Source organism: Camellia sinensis, chromosome 13 (genome assembly GCF_055761805.1).
Source record: "Camellia sinensis isolate YWXY chromosome 13, ASM5576180v1, whole genome shotgun sequence".
NCBI classification, from domain to species: domain Eukaryota; kingdom Viridiplantae; phylum Streptophyta; class Magnoliopsida; order Ericales; family Theaceae; genus Camellia; species Camellia sinensis.
Window position 1 is genome coordinate 10,121,563 of NC_138973.1, and position 16,871 is coordinate 10,138,433.

Consider the following 16,871-nt stretch of genomic DNA (forward strand, 5'->3'; position numbering starts at 1 on the left):
CACTTAACGTTTCCTCCGGGGTTTTGACCATTTTTTTGGTCCTTTTAAGTTGGTTTTGACCCTTTTGCTTAGCTTCTTAGAGAAGCTTGACTCTTTTGTTAAGCTTCTTGAGGAAGCTAGACCAAGAAGAAACTTGACTCTTTTGGTCTAGCTTTCTGAAGAAGCTTGATCCCTTTGGTTAAGTTTCTTTGAGAAGTTTTGACCCTCTCTTAAGGCTTCTCCAAGAAGCCTTGGCCTTCTTCCTCTATAAAACCAACACTCTCCCTCCATTTGTAAGGGTTAGAAAATTTATCCAAGGGATATACACTCCACCCTCCATAGCCTTCTTCTCCAAAGCTCCAAACCCTAATATTCTTGCACCATTTGTACTACACCTCATAGCCTACCACCTCCACCATCCATTCAAGCATCTTGGAGCTGATTTCCAGAGGTTGAAGGCTCACCATCTTGGTCCAGAAGCTGCTGGAGTCATTGTCTACAAGGGTGAGTCTCTATTTCCTTCATTTTTGCATTATTTTGCTTCCTATCTTAGTCCTATTTGTGAGCATTTTTGGACTTCGACCTAAACTGAAGAAAGTCTTGTTTTGACCTCCTCTTTAAATTTGATTAAGGTCACTTTTCTGTTTGGAGTCATCTTCTTCCTTGCATGCTTCATTTCCTCATATTTTGAGCCATGCATTTGAGTATTTGCATTGGTTTTGTTTTGGCCTCTTAGTCACTGAAATCCAGTGGATTTTTAGTGGTTTTGATGTGTCTATGAGCTCCAAAATCATAGAGGGGTGACCTTCTCACCCCTCATTCTCTTTGCTAGCTTTGTTGGCCTTCCAAAGGAGTCCCATTTTGCATGTTATGAAGTCACATTCCAGGACTTATTTTGTGAGTTTTCTGGTTTGCATTGGCTCTGTTCGAAGCTCATTTTGCCATATTTTATATCTATGATGCATGTGTAAAGCAATCCTATCCAAGGCCTTTCAAAAGGACCTTTCATTGCATGCTTTCTAGACCAATTCTAGGGCCTATTTGGTTAGTTTTAAGGTTGTCATAACTCATTTCCAGAGGTGGTTTTGACCTTTTATGTGTCCATCATATAGGTGTAGAGTAACCCCTTGCATGGCCTTCCAAAGGAGCTTATCATTTTTGCATGCATTGACTGAGTTTCAGTGGTTATTTGGTTATATTTTGGCATGACATACATTTGTTTTTGGCTGGTTTAATGAGCTTTCGTATGCTTCATATAGTCGTAGAACAACTCATGGTTTACTAGCTTTCTTTACAGACTTTGTTGGACCTTGATTTTAGCACATTTTGGCCATGTCTTAAACTGATAATGTGTTTATTTTGGATTGCCCTAGCTCTGTTTTTGGGTCTTGTGGTTGAATGATGTTAGTTTTGCATGCTTGTAGTTCAAGGTTCATACTTAGCTTTGAGTTTTGAGATCCATTCTATGCATATATTGAGGTATTTTCATGCCTTGGAGTCATTTTTCATCAAATTTCAGAGCTTATACGAATGTCATGTTGCCATGTTTTCATCTCTTTAAGTGTGCTTGAGAGTCGGGCTTGAATGCCTTGTTTACTGACCATTGAATGAGCTTCATTTTCATGCTTGTTAAGCCATCATTTTAGGCAAATTTTTCACTGTTTCAGACCTGCCTAGGGTCTGTTTGGGGTTGGTTTTGCCTTTGGTGCATTGCTTTGGGTACCTTTAGTGTAACGCACCTCACTAGTTTCGGTACTCGGGCCTCTTAGCTTGTATTGTGTGTCATATTTGCATGTTTCGGGACCATATTTCATGCTGTTTCAGAGCTGTAATTTATGCTATTCCATGCCATCTTTCATCCGTTGCCATGTTTTGGTAGGGTAGCATTTGATGCCTTAGGTTTGGTCCTTGGTATTTGCGCATGTGTGTACGCATTTCGGTTGTCTCATTTTCATCTCATGGCCACTGATGTGAGTGTGGCTGAGGTCCACTCATGTTGGTGTAAGTTTATCATGCATTGTGTATGTCATTTCGGTCCATAGCATTGTGTATGCTGAGTTGCATGATTAGAGCATTGTGTATGCCATGTTACATCGAGCATTGTGTATGCCATTTTATAGCATTGCATATGTTAGGTTGTATGTTAGTCGCATTGTGTGGGTTCGTTTGGTTTGAATTTCCCAAAAATTTTTGGGAAAATTTCTCTACAAATGAGTTTTCAGAAAAACTCAAACCAAACAAATTTTCTCAAAAAAATTTCTCAAACCTTGTAAACCAAACAAGTTTTTCAAACAAATCTCTCTCTCATAAACATCAAATCAATCATTTTTTCCAAAACTCTCTCTCAAAATAATTTTCCAAAACATCTTTCCAAAAAAACCAAACCAAACAACTTTTCGTACTTTTTATCTCCCAAACTCATCTCCCAAAATCAAACCAAACAAGCCCTGTATGCCATCTCATTTGCATTGTGTTTGGGATAGGAGTTAGCTAAGCACGGGAAACGAGGGACGTTTCGTGCTCCGAGTGACGAAACGTGTCTCAATTCCCGGTCGCCGACACTCCGGATTACCCATGATGGAGTTTAGGTCTTGTTGTGTTTATATGTGCATTCATTTCACATCGAGTCGTGCAATTCGACCCCTCGGCCATCATGCATCGAGATGCGTGATTAGTGGCACGAGGATCGAGGACTACACTCCCTGAAGAGTAGTCATGCATACATATGTGAAAATGCTTTGCTGTGCCTCTTTCTTGCTCTCTGTTGCAGCAAATTAGAAATCAGCAGCTTTCTAAAGCCTTGCACAGCATTCTGGCATTAATTGCAAACAGAGACGAATCGGGACATCGCAATGGATTTTCGCCTAAGGCAACTCGAGCATTCATCTTTCATCATTCGAAACAGAGCTGAGGCAGTCCATGGATTTGCATGCTAATTTACTTGCTTTCCTAGTTAAATTGTTAATTAATTAGGGTTTTGTACTTATTTGGACTGTATTATTTATTCGGATCCTCCGAGCGAGGGCACAATTATAATAAGTGTGCGTGCGTGTGATGTATGTCTTTCAACCCCACGTCTTTCTCCTTTTTATTTACCACCTTATGATGGTTAGATTAGGGCATGTTTCAATTAGCATACTTATGTTTGCATGTTTGCATCATTCATCTGTTTTGCATACACCGGGCTCGGCGTATCATACTAACTGCATTTGTATCTTAATTCCGAGTTGAATACTTGCTAGATGTAGCATTTCATATGTCATTTTAGAATAGTCGAGCCTATTATAGTTGCATTTTTGCATGTGTTGCATTAGGCATTTCTGTATAGTTAGGATCATGCATGGATTTCTAACATAGCTTCTGTTTTGGCTTGGAGTACTCGGTAAGTACTTATGCTTTAGCATCCTTGCATGCGTGTGAGTGACTGCCATGATAGCATGCTTATCATGAGGTTATGTGCTTATGTGATATATCTGCCTGAATGCTTGTGGGCGAAGGTTGAGTTATTTGGATTGGAACAATTCATCAATTGTGAGTTTTAAGCCCACTTGAGAGTGGCGAATCATCTTGTTTTCTAAGCCCACCTCAGGGTGGCAAATCCACATTTTAGCCTATTTGCGGGTAGCACTATCAAACCATTTTCAAAATAAACAAACATGAAATGTTTTGTTTCAATTCAGGTAATCCAGTCTATACTTGTATACTGTGTGCATCGCATAGTAAATCTAGGCTAATAACCGGAATAAGAATGCATAATGTTTTCAAAACTAGATATCATGGTTAGTAGAGGTTGATTTTTTATCGGGCGAGCGGGGGTGCTCACGAAGTGATCTTCCCCAATCGTACTCAAGTTCCCGAGCCGAGGCAACTTTGGTGATGAAGGACACGTGGCCTTAGACAACGAGCTAGGGTTTTCTAAATTTCCTAAAATAAAATATTTAGGTGGCGATTCTATATCTGGCAAAGCAGTCCATGTTTGGCACTTCTTTAAAAAAAAAATCTGTTTTCAAAAACGATTTGTCAGATTTGGACTCTTTGATGATTCATCGGTCTTGCATTGCACTCTGCGAGATTAGATACAAGACCGTGACACAAATTGAGTTCGAACTGTAGTGAGGCCCAAGGGCGCGTCTACAGTTTCTGGCGACTCTGCTGGAGATTTAGAGAACTTGACTCAAACTCATGATATCTGGTTTTAACTACACTTATGTGTTTCTTTGCATTGCATTTGCATTGGTGCGCTTAGGACACCGTATTTGTCGTATGTTATTTCTGAACAGTTTGCCGGAGGCTCGCTTTGCGAAGCGTGCCATAAGGCTGACCGGTTGCGCGCTCTGCCATGACGGGAACACAAACTCCGGCACCATTTTTGACCATTTGACCTAGTGCATATTCGGAATCCATAGTGACCATTCCAAATTAGGGCAGGTTGTTTACCCGATCATTGGTTGTTTGAAACCGCTGTGTGCGTAGTGAAACCCTAGTTCCTGACGAAATAGGACAGGGAAACTCTACCCCAACATAGGGGTGTTTTGGTTCTCACTCGTTTGTTATGTGCTTTTAGAGTGCGTCTCTATACGAATGCATGTATCAGTTTACAAGTTTGGGCATCAGGCTTGTGGGTGCCAGTTCAGTATTTTGGGTATCAGGCCCGCGGGCAGCAGTTCAGTATTTTCGGAATCAGTTATCTGCGGGTATCAGATTCAGCTTCGGGGACAGTGATTTGGGAATAATGATCAGTCTTTGAGAACAGTGTATCAATTGCGTGTTAATTATACCTGACTGTGTGTTGTGTTTATTTATGCTGTTACGTTGTCTTTTTGTTTGCTCGTTTATTTCCTTATTATTGCTTTATTTATCTTTTTGCTAGGGGTAGTTTAGCACAATTGTTTCAGACCAAGCAGATATTCTCTAAGCACTCTGGACAAGAGGTCGCCGACTCCATCGATCTGAGGATCTGTTCGACGGACAACCAGTGTATCATTCCCTACCCCCGGTTATCAGACGGAGGTCGAGAAGACGCAGTGTATCTGAGTAGAGGTTGCCAGAGCAGTGGATTACCCCATTAGTGGACAATCGGACTGAGATCTCAATTGTTGCTATAGAGATAGACTTGCCAGTAGTTCAGACAGATCAGGGCAGTATGGCGGTACCGACAGGAGTTGAAGAAATGATGCGCCAGATGCAGGAGACCATGAGAGCCATGCAGCAGGACGTTGTTCGCTGGGATGAGTTTGCCAAACAACAAGTCGAGATTATAGCCCAGCAGGCAGAGTTAATTGCCAGGTTGCAACAACAAACCGAGGCATTTGCTTCACACCCAGCTCCTTCCCCACCAGGAGTTCCAGCACTCGGGGAGGCACCAAATGTCCAGGGAGATACGGACATCCCGACGGGGCCGGTTCTGCCCCCGATTCTATCATAGTTATCCAAGGCACTTGCGCTTGTCAATCAACCAGACTCTCCTTTTGAGTTTGAGGTAGACCATACAACATTGAAATTGAGCAAGTTCAAGAAGTTCAAGAAATCTCAAGGGGTGAAGTCCATCCCAGACATCGAGGACGGATACACCGATATGGTTGTGACACTGCCAGATAGGTTTAAGATGCCATAAATCGATCGCTTTGACGGATCCGGGGATCCCATAGTCCATCTTCGGTTGTTCTCAAATATATTGCGACCGATGGGCCTCACCAAACTATAGAAGCTTTCACTATTCGGCTGGACCTTGTCAGGTGTGGCCGCTATCTGGTATGCAAAATTAGAAGATGATGTTAAACGGAACTGGGACGAGATGGCCGAGGCTTTCATTGCACAATACTCTTATAATACTCAGATCGAGATTACAACCCATGATCTTGAGACAACAAGGCAGGAGCCTAAGGAGAGCTTTTTAGATTTTATGGCCTGATGGAGGGTGAAGGCCTTAATGATGACCTTAAGGCCTACAGATAAAGATCAAATCCGGATGATTGCGTGCAATCTCCAGCCAAAATTGATGCAGAAAATGATTATACTCCCCTTCCTTACCTTTTCAGATTTGCACGAGATAGGGGTACAAATAAAGAATGCTATGAAACAAGGTCTGATTGACCAAGATAGAGAGCAATCCCGAAAAACCTTCAACCGCAACAACACAGGCACCAGCAACGTCGCAAATGCTAGGGCTTCAGAAGTAAGCATGGTCACCACCATTTCCCCTCCAAGACCTATGGGAGCTATACCTTTCTCCGGCGCGTCCGAAAGCAACACATAAACCACCAAATTCCAACCTAGAGGCCAAAGAACCTTCACGCCTTTATAAATGCCCCTGTCTAAGGCTCTAGGGGTATTAATGAGGAAAGGACACTTAAAGCCCCTGGAGCCGAGGCCATTGCCAAATCCATTCCCTCCCTCTCATAACCTAACAAAATACTGCGCATATCACCAACAACATGGTCACGATACTGATCAATGTTTTAGATTGCGTCATGAGATTCAAGATCTCATTGACAAGCAGGTGATTGTACCTCCAGAAAAACCTAATGTTACAACAAACCCTCTTCCACCGTACAACGAAGCTCCATCTCCCAAAAGAATCAACTTTATCCAGACTGGGGTCGTGTCTTACGATCCCAGCATATATATTACCCCAACCCACCTACCTAAGCCGGAGGTGCTCCTTCTTGACTGCATTGACTTGTGCATGTTGGACATCTCTAGAGCCCAACCCGAACCATTGGTAGTGACTGTCGAAGACAGAACAGGGGAGATTCTAGGAGAGAATGGGATTGTCGAGCCAGGATCTGAGGAATTTGGCAGTTTTGCTAAGGAAGTATACAGTCCGAGTGACTACATTCTACCAGTGGGCCAGGTTGGGTCAAACTTTGAACTGCTGGCGGAGGCGGAGCTTTGCATGATTCAGGGGGGATGAATCTGGTCAGAGGATAGACGACCTGACAGCTGTGGAAGAGGATCCAATTTTTCAATGAATAAGAGCTAGAGGACATGGTAGTCAACTGGTTAGATTTTGAGGAGTCAGCAGAGGTCGCCGGATGGCTTGATGACTTGTCTGACGTTGTCGACGAAGCTTAGTTGGAACAGGGCCTGACAGGGGTAAGAATATCAGTTGTGGTCGGAAGGGCTGGAAATCAGAATGAATCGTCGGATAGCGCCGGTGTTAAGAATTTCGCTCAAGACTTGGGCATTGTGAATGCAGGAATTGTTGAACAGCCAGCTGTACTGATGTAGTTGGAACAAGAAAGGTTTGAGGATGCTAAGAGAATTAGGAAAGCTAAGGGCTCTAAGGGCACTGAAAGTGCTGTGTGCACGAGGATAAAGAATGTTGCGAGCATGTGGACGAAGAGTACTGCGGGTGCAATTGTACCGGAGCCAGACAGGTGTCTGTTGGCTGCCGACGGAATGTGGTGGGATGACGATGATTTATGTCTTGCCTACAAGGATGAGGATTGGGGGAGCAATCAGCCAGATGATACCTGGTATATCGGCGAAGTCGATCATATGACCTGGAGCGGGCGGTATTTCAAGCCCCCGCACCTAGACCAGCTAGAGGCATCTGGGAAAGATAAGGAGGCAGAGAAGCAGAAAGAGAAACAACCCAAAGAAGAGGTTGTACTGAAGCAGTTGAAAAAGATACAGACAGACATCTCCATCTGGGGATTGTTTATGGCATCGCGAGTGCATCGACAAGCTGTCTTATCGGCCATGGACCAGGCCAAGCTCTTAATAGACACCACGCCTGAACAGCTGGTGGGCTTAGCTTTTCCAGGAGGAGCTACCCTGATGTTGACCTTTTCTGACAAAGAACTGTCACCTGAGGGTGCGAACCATAACAAGCCACTCCACATCTCCGTGGAGTGCAGAAACAAACGGATACCTGTGGTGCTTGTCGACACAAGGCCCGCCATCAATGTGTGTCCAGCAAGGACTGCCTATGCAATCGGTTTGAAGACCGTGGACTTTGTGCCAACAACCCAGGTGATTCAGGCATACGACAACACAAGCAGAGAAGTCATGGGGACAGCGAAAATTCAGACCAAGGTTGGGCTAGAGCAGCATGAAATTGACTTTCACATCCTAAAGGTTCCCGCCATTTTTAATCTACTCTTGGGGCGGCCGTGGCTGCATCAAGTGAAGGCAATTTCTTCTACCTTGCATCAAATGGTGAAACACCCCCATAGAAAGGGAGTAGCCATTGTTTTTGGGAATTCATCGATCCATTCACCGTCGGAAGTATCTACGCCAGTTTTGGAAATTGAGCAGGGTATGGAGGATGTGTTCTTATTCGGTTTTACCCTAGCTGAGGCCCGGGTCGTGCAGAACATCTTAGCTGTTAATGAGGGGGTGTATGTCAGTGCTCAATCAGTATACCTCATGAACAAGCTTCAACACATTCCCGGGATGAGATTGGGTAAGAGTGGTCGAAAGGGCATTGCAGCATTGGCCGAGGTGCCATATAACCCACATACCTTTGGCTTGGGTTATCTGCCCACCAAAGAGGATTGGATAAGGAAGTGTAAGGAGATGCTTGGGAGAGCCAGAGCGAAGAAGGCGGGAAAGCCTTTTGACTTAATGCACCGGCCTATTTAGGGTACCCTAAACGGACGTTTCGTCCGGGAGGGGAAGGACTTTCTGTTTTGTGGCTTCCCAAAGCCGTGGTTGAACGCGGAAAGGAAGCACGTGCTGGGGTTTGAGATCTTCTTTGACCTGCAGTTACCCGGGGATGACGTTGCTAAAGAGCAGACAGACCCATTAGCTGAGGTTGAGCAGAGCAAGAAAGTGGAGTCTGAGGACGCCAAAAGTGAAATGAGGGTAGTGTTGGCGTGTCTACTTTCAGATCCTCCGATCGAACAGAAGTGCTTGGGGGATAACTTCTCGGTATACGTGATCGGAAATGGAGCGGCTGCAGGCCTACCAGCAAACATTTTGGATGCATCTATCGCACCCTCTTTTATCTGGCAGTATGAAGAGATTTTTGTCAAGCAACACCGGGTCAGGTAGTGAGTCGGAATCTAATTCCACCGAGTCTGTTGAGTCGGAATCAGGTTCCAGCTCGACTGAGTCTGAGTCCGGTATTCCTGGGGATAATAATCCGGATACCACAGTCCTATCCAGGTCGTCTTTTTCTTTCTCTTTTGAGTCTGTTGTAACCGAAGAATCGGACGATTTGGATGTGCTTAATGAGAATGATGTGGTTGTGGTTTCTGAGTATTTTTTTGTGCCCTTGATTTATTGCATTAACTTAGACTTTCAAAATTTTGATGAAAACGACGAGGAAGAAATTCTTCCGGTTTTGCAACGCTTAATTGAACAAGAGCAGGAAAGATTTGTTAAACCCTTAATGGATGAAATCACTATTGTGAACATTGGTACTGAGGAAGACCCGCGGTTGGTCCAGATCGGGTCCACGTTGTCGTCGGAGGAACGCGAGTGCTTAGTCGCTTTACTAAAAGATTTCAAAAATGTTTTCACGTAGTCCTATGAAGACATGCCTGGAATCGATCCTGAGATTGTACAGCATCGGATCCCTCTTGACTTCGAGACCCGACCCGTTAAACAAAAACTCAGAAGTATTCGCCCGGACTGGGCTCTCAAGATTAAGGAAGAGGTCACCATGCAAATTGACGCAGGTTTCCTGTTGGTATCCGAATACCCAACTTGTTTGGCCAACATCGTTTTGGTGCCGAAGAAGGATGGTAGGATCCGGGTATGTGTGGACTTCAGGGACTTAAATAAAGCTAGTCCGAAGGACGACTTCCCCTTGCCGCATATTGATGAGTTAGTGGACTTCACAGCAGGGCATGCTTTGTTTTCGTTCATGGATGGCTTTTTGGGCTACAACCAGATAGTGATGGCACCTGAAGACCGAGAAAAGATTGCATTTACCACCCCGTGGGGGACTTATTGCTACAGGGTAATGCCATTTGGGTTGAAGAACGCTGGAGCTACATATTAACAGGCCGCCACCACGATATTGCATGATATGATCCTCAAAGAGGTTGAGGTGTATGTGGACGACATGATTGTCAAGTTTAAAGAAAGGGAGGGCCACTACACCGCCTTGCAAAAGTTCTTTCAAAGGATCAGAGAATTTCGGTTGCGGTTAAATCCTTAGAAGTGTACGTTTGGTGTTACAGTAGGGAAAATGTTAGGGTTTTTTATTACACAGAGAGGTATCGAAGTCGACCCTTCCAAAATCAAGGCCATCATAGAGATGTCACCACCAAGGACTGAAAAGGAGGTGCGAGGCTTTCTAGGTAAAGTGTAATTCATAAGATGGTTTATCTCAAAATTAACCTTGACTTGTGAACCACTTTTTGGTCTCCTGAAGAAAGGAAAGAAATTCCAGTGGGACGGTCGATGCCAAGTTGCTTTTGAACAGATCAAGGAATATTTATAGAACCCACCCGTGTTGTCACCGCCAGAGCTGGGGAGACCGTTGATATTGTATCTTTCAGTAACTGAGACCACAATGGGCTGCATGCTTGCGCAGGAATCAGAGGACTAAGTGGAGAGGGCCATCTATTATCTGAGTAAGAAGATGCTAGAGTATGAGACCCGTTGCATACCATTGGAGAAGGCTTGCTTAGCCTTTGTATGGGCTACTAGGAAGCTGCGGCACTACCTGTTAGCTCACTCGGTAATGTTGGTTTCACGTCTAGATCCCATCAAATATCTCTTCGAGAAATCGACACTTACGAGTAGGCTAGCTCGTTGGTTGCTGTTGTTTTTCGAATTCGATCTGAAATATGTGACGCGCAAGTCAGTCAAGGGAAATGCAGTAGCAGAATTCTTAGCCGATCATCCAGTGGAAGGAGATGAAGCAGTTGAGTACTTATTTCCAGATGAGGCCATTTTGCACATCGACGACGAGTTTTGGACGATGTATTTTGACGGAGCGTCTAACCAGTATGGGTGTGGGATAGGAGTGTTGCTGATAGCACCCGACAATTCCCGTATCCCTCTAACCTTTAAACTCTAGTTCAAAGTTTCGAACAACGAAGTAGAATATGAGACATACATTGCTGGACTAGAAGCAGCTCTAGAACTAGGGGCAAAACGGTTGGACGTCATCGGGGACTCGAATCTTGTTGTCTCAAGCAAAAGGAGACTGGAAAGTTAAAGAAGAAAAGATGATAATGCATCACCAAACCTTGGACCTGCTGATTCCTTGGTTTGAGAAGCTAAACTTCTCTTATCTACTAAGAGAAAACAACAGGTTCGTAGATTCATTAACAACTCTATCTTTCATGATAGACATCCCATTTGGAGTCCGGATGCGTCCAGTCATTATCGACTAGAAATTTGTGCCGACTTACGAGTCAATTGCTGCTATAGATGAGGTTCAGGATGAAAACCCCTAGTATTACGATATTTGGAATTTCTTGGAGAAGGAAGCATATCTACCAGGGGCAAATGCCAAGGATAAAAGGGCAATCAGAAAAATGGCCGTTCAGTTTATCATATGTGGAGGTAAATTGTATAAGAGAGGTCATCTGGGAATGCATAAGCTGTGCGTTGAAACTGAAGAATCAAAACGCCTAATGGAGGCCATCCATGGAGGGGAATGCGGTGCGCATATGAACGGGGTAATGCTGGCATGGAAAATCTTTAGGCAGGGTTACTACTGGTCCACCATGGAGGAGGATTGTATCGGTTTTGTTCGGTGATGCCACAAATGTCAGATCCATGCAAACCGCATGAACATCTCGCCATCGAAGTTGTACAATGACTTCGCCATGGCCATTTTCAGTTTGGGGAATCGATGTGATCGGGGCTGTTACCCCGAATGGGTCTAATGGGCATGAGTTCATCTTGATTGCGATAGATTATTTCACGAAGTGGGTTGAGGCCCAATCCTGTGCGGTGTTGAAAGCGTCACATGTTGCAAAATTCATCAGAAACAACATCATTTGTCGTTATGGGGTCCCAAACAAGGTCATTTCAGATAATGGTTCCCACTTCAAAAAGGAATGAATTGATTTGTTGGAAAAATACAATGTGGCTTTTCATAAGTCGTCTACATATCGGCCGCAAACTAATGGAGCGGTCGAGGCCGCCAACAAGAATATCAAACACATATTGCAGAAGATGGTGGAAACCTATCGGGATTGGCCAGACAAGCTGCCGTTTGCTCTGTGGGGATACCGAACTTCAATTAGAACTTCTACTAGGGCGACTCCGTATTCATTAGTTTATGGGATGGTGGCCGTTCTACCTATTGAAATTAAGGTTCCGTCTTTGCGAGTGCTGGTTGAGTGTCAGATAGTCGAAGCAGATTGGCAACAGAGCAGATTTGAAGAACTCATGCTTTTTGACGAGCGCAGACTGAAAACACTGTACCATATTCAAGGCTATCAGCGCAGAATTGCCAGGGCTTTTAACAAGAAAGTTAAGTTCAGGAATCTAAAAGAAGGAGATTTGGTACTCAAGGACAACCGAGCTCCCATCCACGACCCTAGGGGCAAGTTCAGACCCAATTGGGCTGGTCCTTACATCATTAAGTCTATTTGGTCAGGTGGAGCTGTGGTTCTGAAGGACTTAGATGGCCTAGAGTTCTCCTAATCGATCAATATGGACAAGTTGAAGAAATATTACCCCTGAGAGGCTCGCTAGGCTGAAAACCCGAGAGGGCGACCTAGGCAAAAGTTAGAGCACACAAAATTTTGAAATTATAAAAATTGAGCGCGCAAAGTTGAAAACTAACAAAGGACGGCCTTGGCAAAAGTTAGAGCGTAAAAGGAGAGTGAAAATACTCGAGTGAACCTGCGCCTGAACTACGTAAAGCTTGATTCCCATCTTTGGGATGCGTAGGCAACTTCATCCTGAAGTTCAGCCATAACTTTTTCCTCGATCAACTTTGTCCATTCGATCATCTCGGCCATCTTTGTCTATTCAGCATTCAAGAGTTCGGTTATGATCTCCGGTGCAGTGCTCTTTAGACTAGGAGCAACTTTCCGTTGCTGCGCAGTGCTGCGGTACTATTCAAACTAGGGACAACTTTCCAGTTGCTGGGATCCAGGGTTGTGCACCTCAGTGACAGATTTCAGGCGTGTCCAGTTCTGATCCACTTCGAAAATGGTTTTGAAAAGCTTTAATAAAAGTTGACTTTGTTCAAAATTAATCTTTTTACAACTTAGACCATTTTTGGACCAAAACGGAAAATTTTCAGTACCCACAACCTTTAATTTCATTGATTTCAATACAGAGTTCTCCTATTCTTGCATACAAATTAAAGTTGCTTTTTATTACATTCATAAAGAAAACTTGAAAGTACGAATAAAACAATAAATCCGAGGCATAACTAAGTCAGGTGTTCCTGCGGCCCCTCCCAGAGCTGGTCGAAGCCTCTGATGCCAAAGTAGGCCCTTCTTGTGTCTCTTCATTGAGCTAATCCAAGCACTCATCAGACAAAGTGCAACTGAAAGTGGGAGCAGGGGCCAAGAGCTCTCTAGTCCTCCATGCTGTGGCATACCGGGCAAGCTGTGCGCCCCGAACCGGGAATGCAGCAGGATACTCTATCCCCTCTAGCGGGCAAGTCTGATCATGTTCGAATTGGCGCTGGAATCGGAACGGAAAATAGAAGACACAGTGTGTCATGCCAATCAATTGAATCCCAGGTTGACGGGTCATGTTGTAACTCATCGTCGGCAGATTGAGATAAGGGCAGCGCCAAGCTATGTGGTTTGCAGACAAATTGCACATCTAGTTGTACCACCACCCCTCATCAGGGGCATCGACCAGGCGTTGTTGGAAAAAGTAGTCGCGAGCTGAGTATGCGGGGCATGACTCCACAATCTGTAACTTGTCCATCAATCACACATGGGGAGGGATTGAAAAATGAGAGAATAAAGAATCGAGAGATGTACGATGAGAGAAAAGTAAGAAAAGGGCTTTGCGAGAAAAACCGAGCCTGAGGGCCGAGTGATGTGAGCAATACATGTGTGAGATTGGGTGGGAAACATTGCCTGCAATAGTAGTGGGCTCCTTGCAAGCCTAGTCGTCTCCCGGCGGTGAAAAGTGTCTAAGCCCATCAATGTCTTAGCCAATGTCATAGCAATGCAGCTCTTGCCCTCCTTCAAACCTTAGGCAACCTCGATCAACCGGACACTGGATCCTCCAGAACCTGAGGCAAGTAAGAAATGAGATAGTAAGCATAGGCAAAGCGCGTGTTGCCGATAGCCCTGCCAATGACGGTCATCGCGGAGCATCGAAAAATCGGCAAACCAAGCTTGGGATGTCTAACTCCCCATCATGAATCAATGATCGAGCATCATGCAAAGTGAGGCCGCACATTTGTCCTAAGGCTTGGACATGGCCAAATCGGAATTGAGGCAAGATTTCCTCGTTGCGCTCGGACTCCATCAAAACTTGGAAATCCTCAAAAATAGGACACTTCTCTTGCCTGCTAAAGCTAAAGACATGTGTTACCGGATTCCAAAACCTTGCCGCGGCATAGAGGAAAGGAAGATGCAGCGAAGTACGGCCCAGCATGAATAGTGCATTCAAGCCGAAGTCCCGGAAGTTCAACTTTTCCGAGTTGTCTAGAGAAGCAATCCAAGCTGTGAGATTTTGGGTGAAGAATGCCTCTATTTTGATGCAAAACTAAGATAAAATGAAAGAGCCACGAAGTTGGAGCTTTTAAAGAGGATAAGGCACTGTTCGGGAGACACGTGTTGAAAATTTGGTAGCTGCCAAGCTAGGTGGTCGGCTGGCCACCTTTTCTGGTGGGCCGACCACCCCTCTCCCTTCCAATGCAAAAAGCTGGTCGGCTAGCTCTCTTAAGTGGTCGGCCATAGAGAGGAAGGTGGCTTTGGTCTTATTCTAACTTCTAGAAGAAAGTTCCTAGCATTTCCATGCATTGGGGGTGTTGGAGGTGCGAGTTTTTCTCTGTTTCGAATGCGTTCCGTCACCTAGATCGTCCGAAATGCATTTGTTTATCGAGCTGTTTTGTTTATCGAGGTATTAAGTTTTGTCGAGTTCACGAGTTGTGTATATCGAGTTGTTACTCTTTTTTTAATTAACATTGTTGTGTCTTGCTTATCGAGTTGTAGGTTTTAATCAACATTGTTGTGTCTTGCTTATCGAGTTGTAAACTTGCTAAGGTTCTGTTCTTTCTTAGTAAGTTAAGTTGTTTTGTTTGTTGCGTCGGTTCACTACCTGACTTGGCAATTTTCAAATGCACAATTCCATTCAATCTTATTTTGTGCAAAATGATGCGATGCGATGCAAGAACATAAAATGCAACACTTTTTGAACAAAAACTGTTTTATTCCATCATGCTTCCTTTGTTACAACATTTTACAACAAGAGTACAAGTTTTACAGAAAATAAAACTACATAATAATGTACAATGTGCTACAACTACTAGTAAAATAGGCAAATAAAGCAGGGAACAGCTACATCGATGCTATCAAGCACAGGAGTAAGAGGAACTCTTCCTCCTCTTCTGCGGAACAGCCTCTCCACCATCATTGCCATCAGAATCGGAGCTGTCATCCTTGGGATCCTCCTCGGCCTCATCTCCACTACTAGAACCGGAACCGGAACCACTCTCTCTGTCAGCAGATGTCTCTAACTGGGGATGCGCAGGCTCCTCCTCCTCACTGGACTCCTCCTCTATGACATGCGCTTTGCGTCCGGCTCGTCTGCGAGATGACTCCCCTCTCCCAGCTCCTCGGGAAGGCCCAGATGACCCGGCCTGTGGTCCGGTATGTAGCGGAGGCATCTAAAAAGAAAGAATGCAATACATCAGCCAAAGTATGTATATTAGATGCAGATGCAAGAAAACTACATGAAGTGGGTGCGGGCAGATATAATACATGAATGTGATGTGTGTCAGATGTGCCCTACACATACAATTAATCAATGCAGTAAGATGTTCAAGTTCAATATGTCATCAGAAGTTTGATAAATGCGAGAAAATTAAAGAGTACCTAGAAACCGAGAATGGACAACTGCGCCTCTCTCCGCAAGACCATGCCCTCGAGCGAGGCCACCAATCCGAGCATCCCGTCCATGTACTCTCTGGGTGGCTGCAAATACAAGCTCAGATCATCAGTGACTGAATGAATGCCTAAGTATCTGGGTGACAAATGAAAAGCAGTGGAGCATACCGGTGGTGAGTCAGGGTCACTGACGTATCGGTGATCAGGCATAGGAGGCTTCATCGGAATCGGGTAGGAAGTCCCGTAACGCCATCTCGTCAACTCAGTCGGGATATCTGGCCATCCAGCGTGATGATAAGTCGAAGGAATTGGGGGGACCAGCCCAGTCCCATCTCTCGATGTACCGGCTCTGCTAGTAGAAGGAGTACCTGCAGCCCGAGCTCGACTCGAAGATGGTATGTCAGCGGACCTCCTCGTAGGAGTATAAACACCTGTCAACGGGGGCATCAAGTATGTGTGACGGTAGGTCGCGTACTTCCTCTCCTTCAAATGTAGCAATACGTCAGTACCCAGCATGGCACTAGTAACCTCCTGGGGAGTGAGGCTCTCGGTAGTCCGCATATCGACTGGAGGTGCTGAGGGGATATCCCGATGAGGGTAGCCCATCGTCTGGCGCATGAAGCGTTCCCCCAGGAACTAGGCCCTACCAACCGGCCCCTCAAACAGGATCCTGTACCGAGAGGCGGCCTATCCTTCGACAAGCTGAAATCAGAGGTCCCCACCCAAAGGCAACCAGGGCTGCCATGCGATCTGCAGTAACCAATGCATAATCCGATCAGAAATCGTAGATGTGCAAAATAAATCAAAGGCGAAAACATGAAGGACTGAGAGTTCTGAATTACCTCTATCGGTCGCATTGTGTCGAAAAATTACCGTAGGTAGGGGAGAGTCTCCCGGGCCTGTGGCCGGTACTGGCCCTCGAAAACGAGCGAGTAGGGGGTCATG